Source organism: Anas acuta, chromosome Z (assembly GCF_963932015.1).
Source record: "Anas acuta chromosome Z, bAnaAcu1.1, whole genome shotgun sequence".
NCBI classification, from domain to species: Eukaryota; Metazoa; Chordata; class Aves; order Anseriformes; family Anatidae; genus Anas; species Anas acuta.
In genome coordinates, this window is record NC_089017.1 from 40485899 (window position 1) to 40495985 (window position 10087).

Genomic DNA, 10087 nt, shown 5'->3' on the forward strand with positions numbered 1-10087 from the left:
GCATATACACTGCTGGGGAAAGAGGGGTGGCAGCAAGTGAGAGCCAGGCAGCTTGGCTTCCAAAACCAAATCACTTTGAGTCAAAAGACGTTTAGATGTAGAGCTTAGGGATATGGTTTAGTGGGGACTGTTAGTGTTAGGTCAGAGGTTGGACTCGATGATCTTGAGGTCTCTTCCAACCTAGAAATTCTGTGATTCTGTGATATATTTCACAGGATCTTGAAATATTCTTCTTAAGAAGAGTAAGGGACTTCAGTGCTAAACTATTTGAGATTCAGATTTTACCTTTTCTCTATTTTTTACACTTTCACTTTACACTTTACACATCCAGATGAAAGTTAAATGATGTCACTTGTAGCTGAATTATTTAGAATATAGTTTAAAAAAAAAAAAAATAAATCATAGAATCATATAATCAAATAAATATTGCTTTGTGCCACTCCTTTTCTCCTTATGCTAGCTTATAAATATTATTATTTTCCCTCATATTTCTTAGTAACAACCTTAATAGTTTTTGCAACATTCATTTTCTCTTTTATCTGGCAACATTATTTTTGTTGTCATTACCACTGAAATTTCCTACATTATTTTACCTAGATTGAATTTTCAGAAAGGTTCATGCTGTTAAATGGTAGCACATGGAGACACACTTTAACCTAGTTTTGCCTGTAAGAGTTGTGAGGCTGGCTGATTTAAGATGTTTCCTTCCAGTCATGACCAATTGTTTTATGTTTTCTGCATAATTTTATCACCTGTCCCTGACTGAGTTCTGTTCTGAATGTATTTTCTTTGATTTTCCCCTCCCCCTCTCCTCCCCCCCATTTGGATTCCTTTTATTTATTTTTTTCTTGAGAATTAGAACTTTTTTTTTCTTCAAGAAATTAATTAATTAATTATTTTTTAGTTTTCTACTGAAACTTGTTTCCAGGATTTTTCAATAAATTTTGAGCTTACCTGAGATGTGAAAGAAAGATGAATTTGTCCAGAGGTGATCTCTATGTTGTTTGGCAACTTGCCTTCTCTTTGACAAATGTTAAATGTTAAAAATGATAAAAGAAAATAAATAAACAAGTAAAAAAAAAAAAAAAAAAAAGAGAGAGAGAGAGAGATAGAAGTTTATTTCCATAATTTTTGTTCTGTGTAATATAATTCATAAGTATAATATAATTCATAAGTATTTTATATGAGCAATAAGAATAAGATATAAATTTATTTTGTACAGATATTGTCAAAATTGAATGTTACTGTACTATTCAATACATGACGTCTACAAATACATTAACACTCTTGATTGCAGATATGTATGCTAGCATTATGTATTCATGACTTTTGAGTCTGCTCAGGATAAGGCTTTCCTATATAAAATGTTTATTTTATCACAGATGCATTCCCTTTGGGGAAAAAGATTTATTTTTAAAATTAATGGTGATTCTTAGCAAATTTTAGCGCACTCTATTTCACTGGAAATATATGCAATGCAAAAATAATATTATTGCATACGTTCGTGCAACTTATATTTTATTTTCTTCTTTGACTTTACAGTCAACAATCTTGAATTAATTAATACTTGAAATGCTACTCTCTGATTTTCATAATGAGCAATACACAAATTCTTATATGGAATAAATCTCCACATGTTTAAATCTAACACTCTTCAATTGTCTTTGTCTTCAGCTATTTGATCAACAATCTTAGAGGAAAAAAATAAAAATAATAATAAAAAAAAGATAAGTATATGGTTACACATTGCTTGGATGACTAATGAGTTTTGATTTGTGTGAATTTTAAAGCACGATGTGTTCTGATTTGCAATGTATTCCCTAATGTTGTAAAGTAGAGACATATAAAAAGAAATTAAAGATGAGATCACATGGGAAAAAAATTCATGAAACAAGTGAGGTATATGACAAGTGCTGTAAATTAGCCTAAGTATTTTCTGGTTACCCCCTTGGGTATGAAAATTCTCTGATGTTATTGAAGTGATATGGTAGTTCCCTCTACTTTCATAAAATGTGTAATTAAAAATGATTAAATTAATTAAAAGAAAAAAAAAAGAAAAGTGATGCTCTGAGTAACAGAAATATTTTTCTTCTGAGAAATTAACAATAGCATGCAGTTTTAATTTGATTTTGTATTAACAGGGATTAAATAAATAAACATTTTTTTTTTCATTATTCAATACAAATATGGAAAAAAATGGCAAACAAAACAACAACATTAACAACAACAACAAAAGTACTAATAAAGCAATACATTGCTACAATAATAGATGGCACTTTCATCACCTGCTTGCTGAAGTAAGAGAGTGTCCTTAGGGATTAAAAGAAATAAAATCAACATGATGTTTCCAATGCATCAATGGATGAGAATGCAATGGATGAGAAGCAAATGACTTGATTTTGTTGATGTGAAAAATGCTTCCACAAAAAAAGAATAATGAGACTTAGGGAACAAGTTCAGACTATTAGGTGCTTTTGAATTCTTTTATTTTGGCTACCCTTCCTGAGATACTGAAACAGTATCTCTTTTTGATGTGTTTGACATCTATTCTGCAAAAGTCAAAACAGTAAATAATAACAATATTTGAAAGTGAGGTCACCATGTCCAAAGTGAATCCTGAAAAACTGATATTGACAAAGCAACGTCAAACAATGAGGTAAGAAAGAACAAAATATTATTATATATTCCAAAATGTTCTTTTTTGGTGTTGGGTCTTCCTTCTTTTTCAAAATGTAATTTTTAATTTTAATTTTATTTTTTTCAGCAGCTGCTTTCTTAAAATTCTTTATCATACATTGCCTACAAGTTTACTGAAAGAAAGAAGAAACATCTGAATCAGGAAAGGATTTCATATTTGAGTTTTGAATCTTTTCTAAGTATTAATCAGTATTAAAAACCTTTTTAAAACATATGTCTACAGAGTCATTCCATGACAAAAGTTTACTGTTAGGTTTTACAGAACCTAGCAGTAAACTTAAATAATTAAATTCTAACTGTAACCTTGAAAAACCCAGAATAGTATTTTTTCACAAGATCCACCATATATGAAACATTGTTCCCATTTAGAGTATATAAGAATGTGAAATATAAAACTTATAAAGAAGTTTACAAACAAATCAACTTTATTTTGATGATTCTCCTGTATTGCTATTATTACAAGCATAACAACTGAAGGATACTATTACAGTATCTGAAAATATTACTGAAAGTAATAGTATTACTGAAAATACTACATGTATTACAGTATTTACCCGGGTATACTTTTACACAGATCTGTTTCCTTCAGTAGGGATTCATTCACTGATGTTTGTCCAGAAAGAGATTTTATTTGTAAAATATTTATTAATTTCTTGAAATTCGCTATGTGACCCTCATTTGCAGAGGTATAATATAATAAAATTTGTAATAAGTTAAATCATATCTATGTGTATTTTCTTGCAGTTGCAATGTTTCAAATAAATAATGAATTTTATATGATGTCATTAACCTATAGTTTCTGTGTAGACTATAAAACAAATTGCAGAAAGTGTCTATTGTAAAGCCATTAAAATAAAAATAAAAATAGATTGCCTAAGCTAAAAATCTATGTGTTCTTTAATAATACCGAGGTTTTAAACTATCTATAAGAGTAGCTGATTTTTAAATATTAATGCAACAATCAATTAACGCTGGCTGAGATACATCATAAATATAAAGATAATGAGATGGTATGTGTTCTCTTACACTTGTATAACTTTACTATTTATTAGTCTTAGTAAGATATTTGATGATTAGGTAGTCTGACAGCTTTTTCAAATATTGAAAACTGCAGGCTCGAGACCCTCCAATTAACGGCACGGGGAAGCAAGTGATCAACTCAATATGAGTGGTAATACAAGCTTCAACTTTATTGTGCAGATATCCGTATATTTATACACACAGCTATAATTATGCCTACTGGTCACTGTCCTATTGGCTAAGCCTAAAAGTGTTGCAAAAAATACTGTTTCTCCTACTTGCGGTTACAACGCATAAGCTACTCCCTTATCTTCCCAGGCCTCAGATCCATCTGTTTACCTCTCTCTCAAGGACAGACTGCTCCTTGCATATTTTCACAAGAATACTTCTCATCTGGCCTGCTCCATGGTTATAAACTCTGTATTTTCTTTGCCTTGCTTGTACAATTCCTCTAGGGACCCGTGCCCTTGCTCTTTGATCCATTCTTCAACAGAAAACTGTTTTGTCAACTTCAGTATTGGCATTTTTGGGGGGCCATAATTTGCTGTTGTGGAGCTTTTTGTAATTTAAGAATAGCTCTGTTCCTATCAATGCAGTTTGCATCTTCTTGATGAGGTATGTAATGCAATAATGATGACGTATGAAAATGTAATTTTCTGGTAATATTAATTTTATTTATCTCAGAAATATATGATAACATTTATTTCTGTTGTTGACATGGAAGAAATCACCAAGAAAACCAGAAAGTATATTTTCTGCTGCACGACAGTATAGTCGTAACCCTACTGTATTCAATTTTTACTGCTTTCTAAGTATTATAACGATTAATAGGGTAATAGTGTAAGCCCAATATTTTATTATTAGACCAGAATGAAATAAGATGCAAAGCTTACATAAACTGTGTTATACAACCAAGAAGAATGATGAACCTGTCTTTTTACTATTATTTTGTTTCAAGTTATATTCTGCTTTCCTCTCTCTCTCCCTTCACTACCTCCCTCATTTTTGTAGAAAGTATAAAATAAATCTAATTCTTGTAGCCCAGTAGGTAAAGAAGTAAGTGACTTTTTTATTTTTATTTTTATTTTTATTTTTATTTTTATTTTTGTTTTTGTTTTTGTTTTTGTTTTTGTTTTTGTTTTTGTTTTTGTTTTTATTTTTGTTTATTTTTATTTTTATTTTTATTTTTATTTTTATTTTTATTTTTATTTTTATTTTTTTGGGGGGTGTTCAAGAGCTTTTGGAGGTGATTTTTTTTATTTATTTTTATTATTTATTTTTAATCTTCGTGTAGAAATCAGAGAAGCTGATACTTGCTGAAAAAGCTCAATTCAGAATACACTATAACTGCTTATGATTAGAAAACCCTTTTGGAGGTGGGGAGGAAGGAGCTGCCTGTTGTTTTGTTACTGAAACTCCCTTCTCTGTCTACCGACGGTGATCAAAATGGTAGAGACTGTTTTTGTCTTGCACCTTGTTACTTAATGAAAACTTTCCTTGCTTTTAACATCTCTCCTTTGAAGAAGGTAGAATAGATGAGGGAAAATCTCTGGGGCTGAGGCAATCTTTATTACCAAAGAGAAGGTACAGACAGTTCGCTAGATGCAAAGACATAACTAGTGAGAAGGATCCCAGGGAAAATTTTTAATGGGAGGAAGGGAGATGTGGAAATTAAATAGAGTCACGGATGACCACCCCCAAATCCTGAGACATATGTGTTAGCAGACACTGTAAATCCTGTTGATGTGGCAGAACCATAAGGTGTTGCTGAGTCTCCAAGGAGCCTTATGGGCCACAGTGGTTACTCCAAGTGGAAAGGATGGTACAATGAGCAGTAGTAGCCTTTTGCACACACAATTATTTATTTTCTGTAAAATATATGTATAAAGTATGCATTTTGACAGTCATGGAAACATGAGATTTTGGTTTTTGCCTTGCAGGATTAAAAAGACTTGTTAATTCTGATTTCTTTTTTTTTTTTTTTATATTTTTTTTATTTTTAGGCAGGAGCAATAGGCTACAGCTGCCTAGCATTATACATTTTTCTTGTTTTGTGGTCCATGTCGTAATTTATATTTATTTTAACATGTCATTTTTCCACTGTAAAAAATCATAACATTTCCATGGAGGGAGGAATGGTGTTATCATATTGATTAACAGCTTCTTTGACTCAAAAAAACTTACAAATAAATTCAGAAAACTTAAAATACAAATGCTTCTAGGAATCCAGGTAAATATCTTCTGACCTCTGTCCCTTAGATTTGCATGTTAGTTAATCAGAGAAAATTGGGGAATTCAAAATAAAAAGGAAAAAGGCTGAATCAGAACTTTTATGTTTTTAGTTAAGGATCTTCCAGTCAACAGATGGTTCAAGAGGACTCACATACAGACAGGGAAGTGGATTTGTCTTTTTTTTTTTTTTTTTTTTTGCCAACTAATTTCTACTTTCTTTAACTGCATTTTTAACTAAAGAATTTTATGATTACAGTTCAGATTCAGTATTGTTCTCTGAAAAGCAGCTAGAAAATCCATACTCTTTTAAATATGATGGAATTTTCCTCACCAAATAATTTAATAACATTAACAGTAGAGTTTTACCTTGTGTGCTATTATAAAACAACAACAACAACAACAAAAACAAAACACAAACCAAAACAAAACAAACACACAAAAAACAAGTTATCTTTTCAAGTAATATTGTGGTGTTAACCTTCTCAGTGAGGTAATAGCTGGAAGACATACATCATCAATGAAAATTATGTTTAATAATTTAGACAACCTATTTTAATTCAGGAAACTGAAGCATTCATAAGACTTTGAAAAATAGCAATAGTATTATCTGTTTTCTGTCAAGGGATTGCTGTTAAACTATACCTGAAAAGAAAAGGATATTTTTCAAACAACTAATGTGTATAAAAATATGATTCTATACATTTTCCTTTCAGATCTACAACAGTTTCACACTTCAAGCAACAAATGGGAACTTCAATGAAATAGAAAGCATGGTTCTTAAATTTTTTGGATTATATCAATAGAGCAAAGTTTTAAAGGACAGTTCTTCAGGTGTTGTTGGAGTGTTGTTGGAGTGTTGTTCAGAAGAAGGTCCGGAGGATATCAACAATAGTTAAAAATCTAAACCTATAAAACAGAAGAAAAGAGTTAATGAAATGAGAACTTTTAATACTTTTAGTTTATAACAGAGGCAACTAAGGAGAGACCTGATAACAGCAGTAAAAATTCTAAAAGCCTGCAGCAAAGAAAAAGAGGAAATAATCAGTTCTTCATGTCCAGTGCAGATAAGACAATATGTAGTTGGCTTAAATTTCAGCAGGGGAGATTTAGGCTAGACATTAGGAAGCATTGTAATAGAAAGGACAGTTAAGCATTGCAATAGTTTGTCTGTGGATACTATTGCTCTCCACTTCTAGGAAGGACTATAAGGATGTCTAGGGAAGACTATAATGATGTTGAGAGGCTGTGCAGGGACAAAATTAGGAAGGCCAAAGCTCATCTGGAGCTCAATCTGGCTACTGCCATTAAAGATAACAAAAAATGTTTTTATAAATACATAAAAACATAAAGGAGGATTAAGGAGAATCTCCATCCTTTACTGGATGCGGGGGGAAATTTAGTGACAAGAGCTTAAGAAAAGGAGGAGGTGCTTAATGCCTTCTTCGCCTCAGTCTTTAGCAGCAATACCGGTTGTTCTCTGGATACCCAGTACCTCGAGCTGGTGGAAGGGGATGGGGAGCAGAATGTGGCCCTCACTATCCACGAAGAACTGGTTGGTGACCTAGTATGGCACTTGGATGTGCACAAGTTGATGGGGTCGGATGGGATCCACCCAAGGGTACTGAGAGAACTGGCAGAGGAGCTGGCCAAGCTGCTTACCAACATTTATCAGCAGTCCTGGCTATCGGGGGAGGTTCCAGTTGACTGGCGGCTAGCAAACGTGATGCCCATCTACAAGAAGGGCCGGAGGGCAGACCCGGGAAACTACAGGCCTGTCAGTTTGACCTCAGTGCCACGGAAGCTCATGGAGCAGATTATCTTGAGAGTCATCACGCAGCACTTGCAGGGCAAGAAGGTGATCAGGCCCATTCAGCATGGGTTTATGAAAGGCAGGTCCTGCTTGATGAACCTGATCTCCTTCTATGACAAAGTGACTCACCAGGTGGATGAGGGAAAGGCTGTGGATATGGCCTACCTTGACTTCAGCAAGGCTTTTGACACCGTTTCCCACAGCATTCTCCTCAAGAAACTGACTGCTCTTGCCTTGGACTGGCGCACGTTTTGTTGGGTTAGAAACTGGCTGGATAGCCGGGCCCAAAGAGTCGTGGTAAATGGAGTCAAATCCAGTTGGATGCCAGTCACTAGTGGCATTCCACAGGGCTCGGTGCTGGGGCTGGTCCTCTTTAATATCTTAATCAATGATCTGGATGAGGGCATTGAGTGCACCCTCAGTAAGTTTGCAGATGACACCAAGTTAGGTGCATGTGTCGATCTGCTTGAGGGTAGGAAGGCTCTGCAGGAGGATCTGGATAGGCTGCACCGATGGGCTGAGGTCAACTGCATGAAGTTTGATAAGGCCAAGTGCTGGGTCCTGCACCTGGGGCACAACAACCCCAATCAGAGCTACAGGCTGGGAGATGAGTGGTTGGAGAGCTGCCAGGCAGAGAAGGACCTGGCAGTGATGGTTGATAGTCGGCTGAATATGAGCCAGCAGTGTGCTCAGGTGGCCAAGAAGGCCAACAGCATCCTGGCTTGCATAAGAAACAGTGTGGCCAGCAGGGCTAGGGAGGTGACTGTCCCCCTGTACTCAGCTCTGGTGAGGCCACACCTCGAGTACTGTGTTCCGTTTTGGGCCCCTCACTACAAGAAGGATATCGAGGTGCTTGAGCGGATCCAGAGAAGGGCGACGAAGCTGGTGAGGGGTCTGGAGAACAAGTCCTACGAGGAGCGGCTGAAGGAGCTGGGCTTGTTCAGCCTGGAGAAGAGGAGGCTCAGGGGCAACCTTATTGCTCTTTACAGATACCTTAAAGGAGGCTGTAGTGAGGTGGGGGTTGGCCTGTTCTCCCACGTGCCTGGTGACAGGACGAGGGGGAATGGGCTAAAGTTGCGCCAGGGGAGTTTTAGGTTAGATGTTAGGAAGAACTTCTTTACTGAAAGGGTTGTTAGACATTGGAACAAGCTGCCCAGTGAAGTGGTGGAGTCACCATCCCTGGAAGTCTTTAAAAGACGTTTAGATGTAGAGCTTAGGGATATGGTTTAGTGGGGACCGTTAGCGTTAGGTCAGAGGTTGGACTCGATGATCTTGAGATCTCTTCCAACCTAGAAATTCTGTGATTTTAGAAGCTTTTCAGAAGAGGATAGAATGTAATGAATGATACTAGTATATTGTTGACTTTGGCCTGTGGCAAAATATGAGCTAGACAACTTTTCAAGGTCTGTCTGCTCTATAATTCTAATGGTACAAGAGATACAAACTTGTGACTTTGACCTAAATGATAGAAACTATTAAAAGAATAAATATTTATCATAATTAGATTTATTTTATTTTATTTTATTTTATTTTATTTTATTTTATTTTATTTTATTTTATTTTGTTTTGTTTTATTATATTGGACATACAATCTTAAACAGAATCTTGATGTCAAGGGAGGACTGAAGAAACAGAACAACAGTAAGAACCAAGTGACAGGATATTATGTCTGTTTAAAAGACTTTGCAGAGGAGACTAATGATGTACAGAGAAGAAAAAAATGAGCAGGTTTGTAATCATGAAAAAAAAAATCACATTTGTTTAGGTAAAATAAATTACCTTATTTTTGTGAAAACAGTGGATTGCTCTGCGTGAAATATCCACTTTGTGACTTTCACATTGACATAACATAAATAGCAGATGTCCTCATTCCAGGCAGTGGAGGACCCCACAAGTGAGCAAGTGGATTCTCCTGAATGCACTACAGCCTGTAGAAAGCACGTTCTGGACCAGGAGAAAGCTGTGAGGGAAGGAGTGGCAAAAAGGTGAGAACGTTTGGAAAGAAATGGTGTCTAGAGTGAAGATGAGCCTGGAAAAGGGGGAAAAAAGGTATTGGTTTAGCATTTGATTTTCTTTTCACTACCAAGATCAATTTTAACTGGTAATAAATTATTGTAATGGAATTGCAGAATCAAAGAATGGTTTGGATTGAAGAGACCTGAAAGATCATTTGGTTCCAACAGCCTTGTTATGGTCAGGGACACCTAACACAGGGCCAGGTTACCCAAAGCCCCATCCAACTTGGCCTTGAACACTTCCAGGATGGGGCATCCACACCTTCTCTGGCAAGTAAAGAATTCCTTCTCTGTTCCATTAAAGAATGTCTTC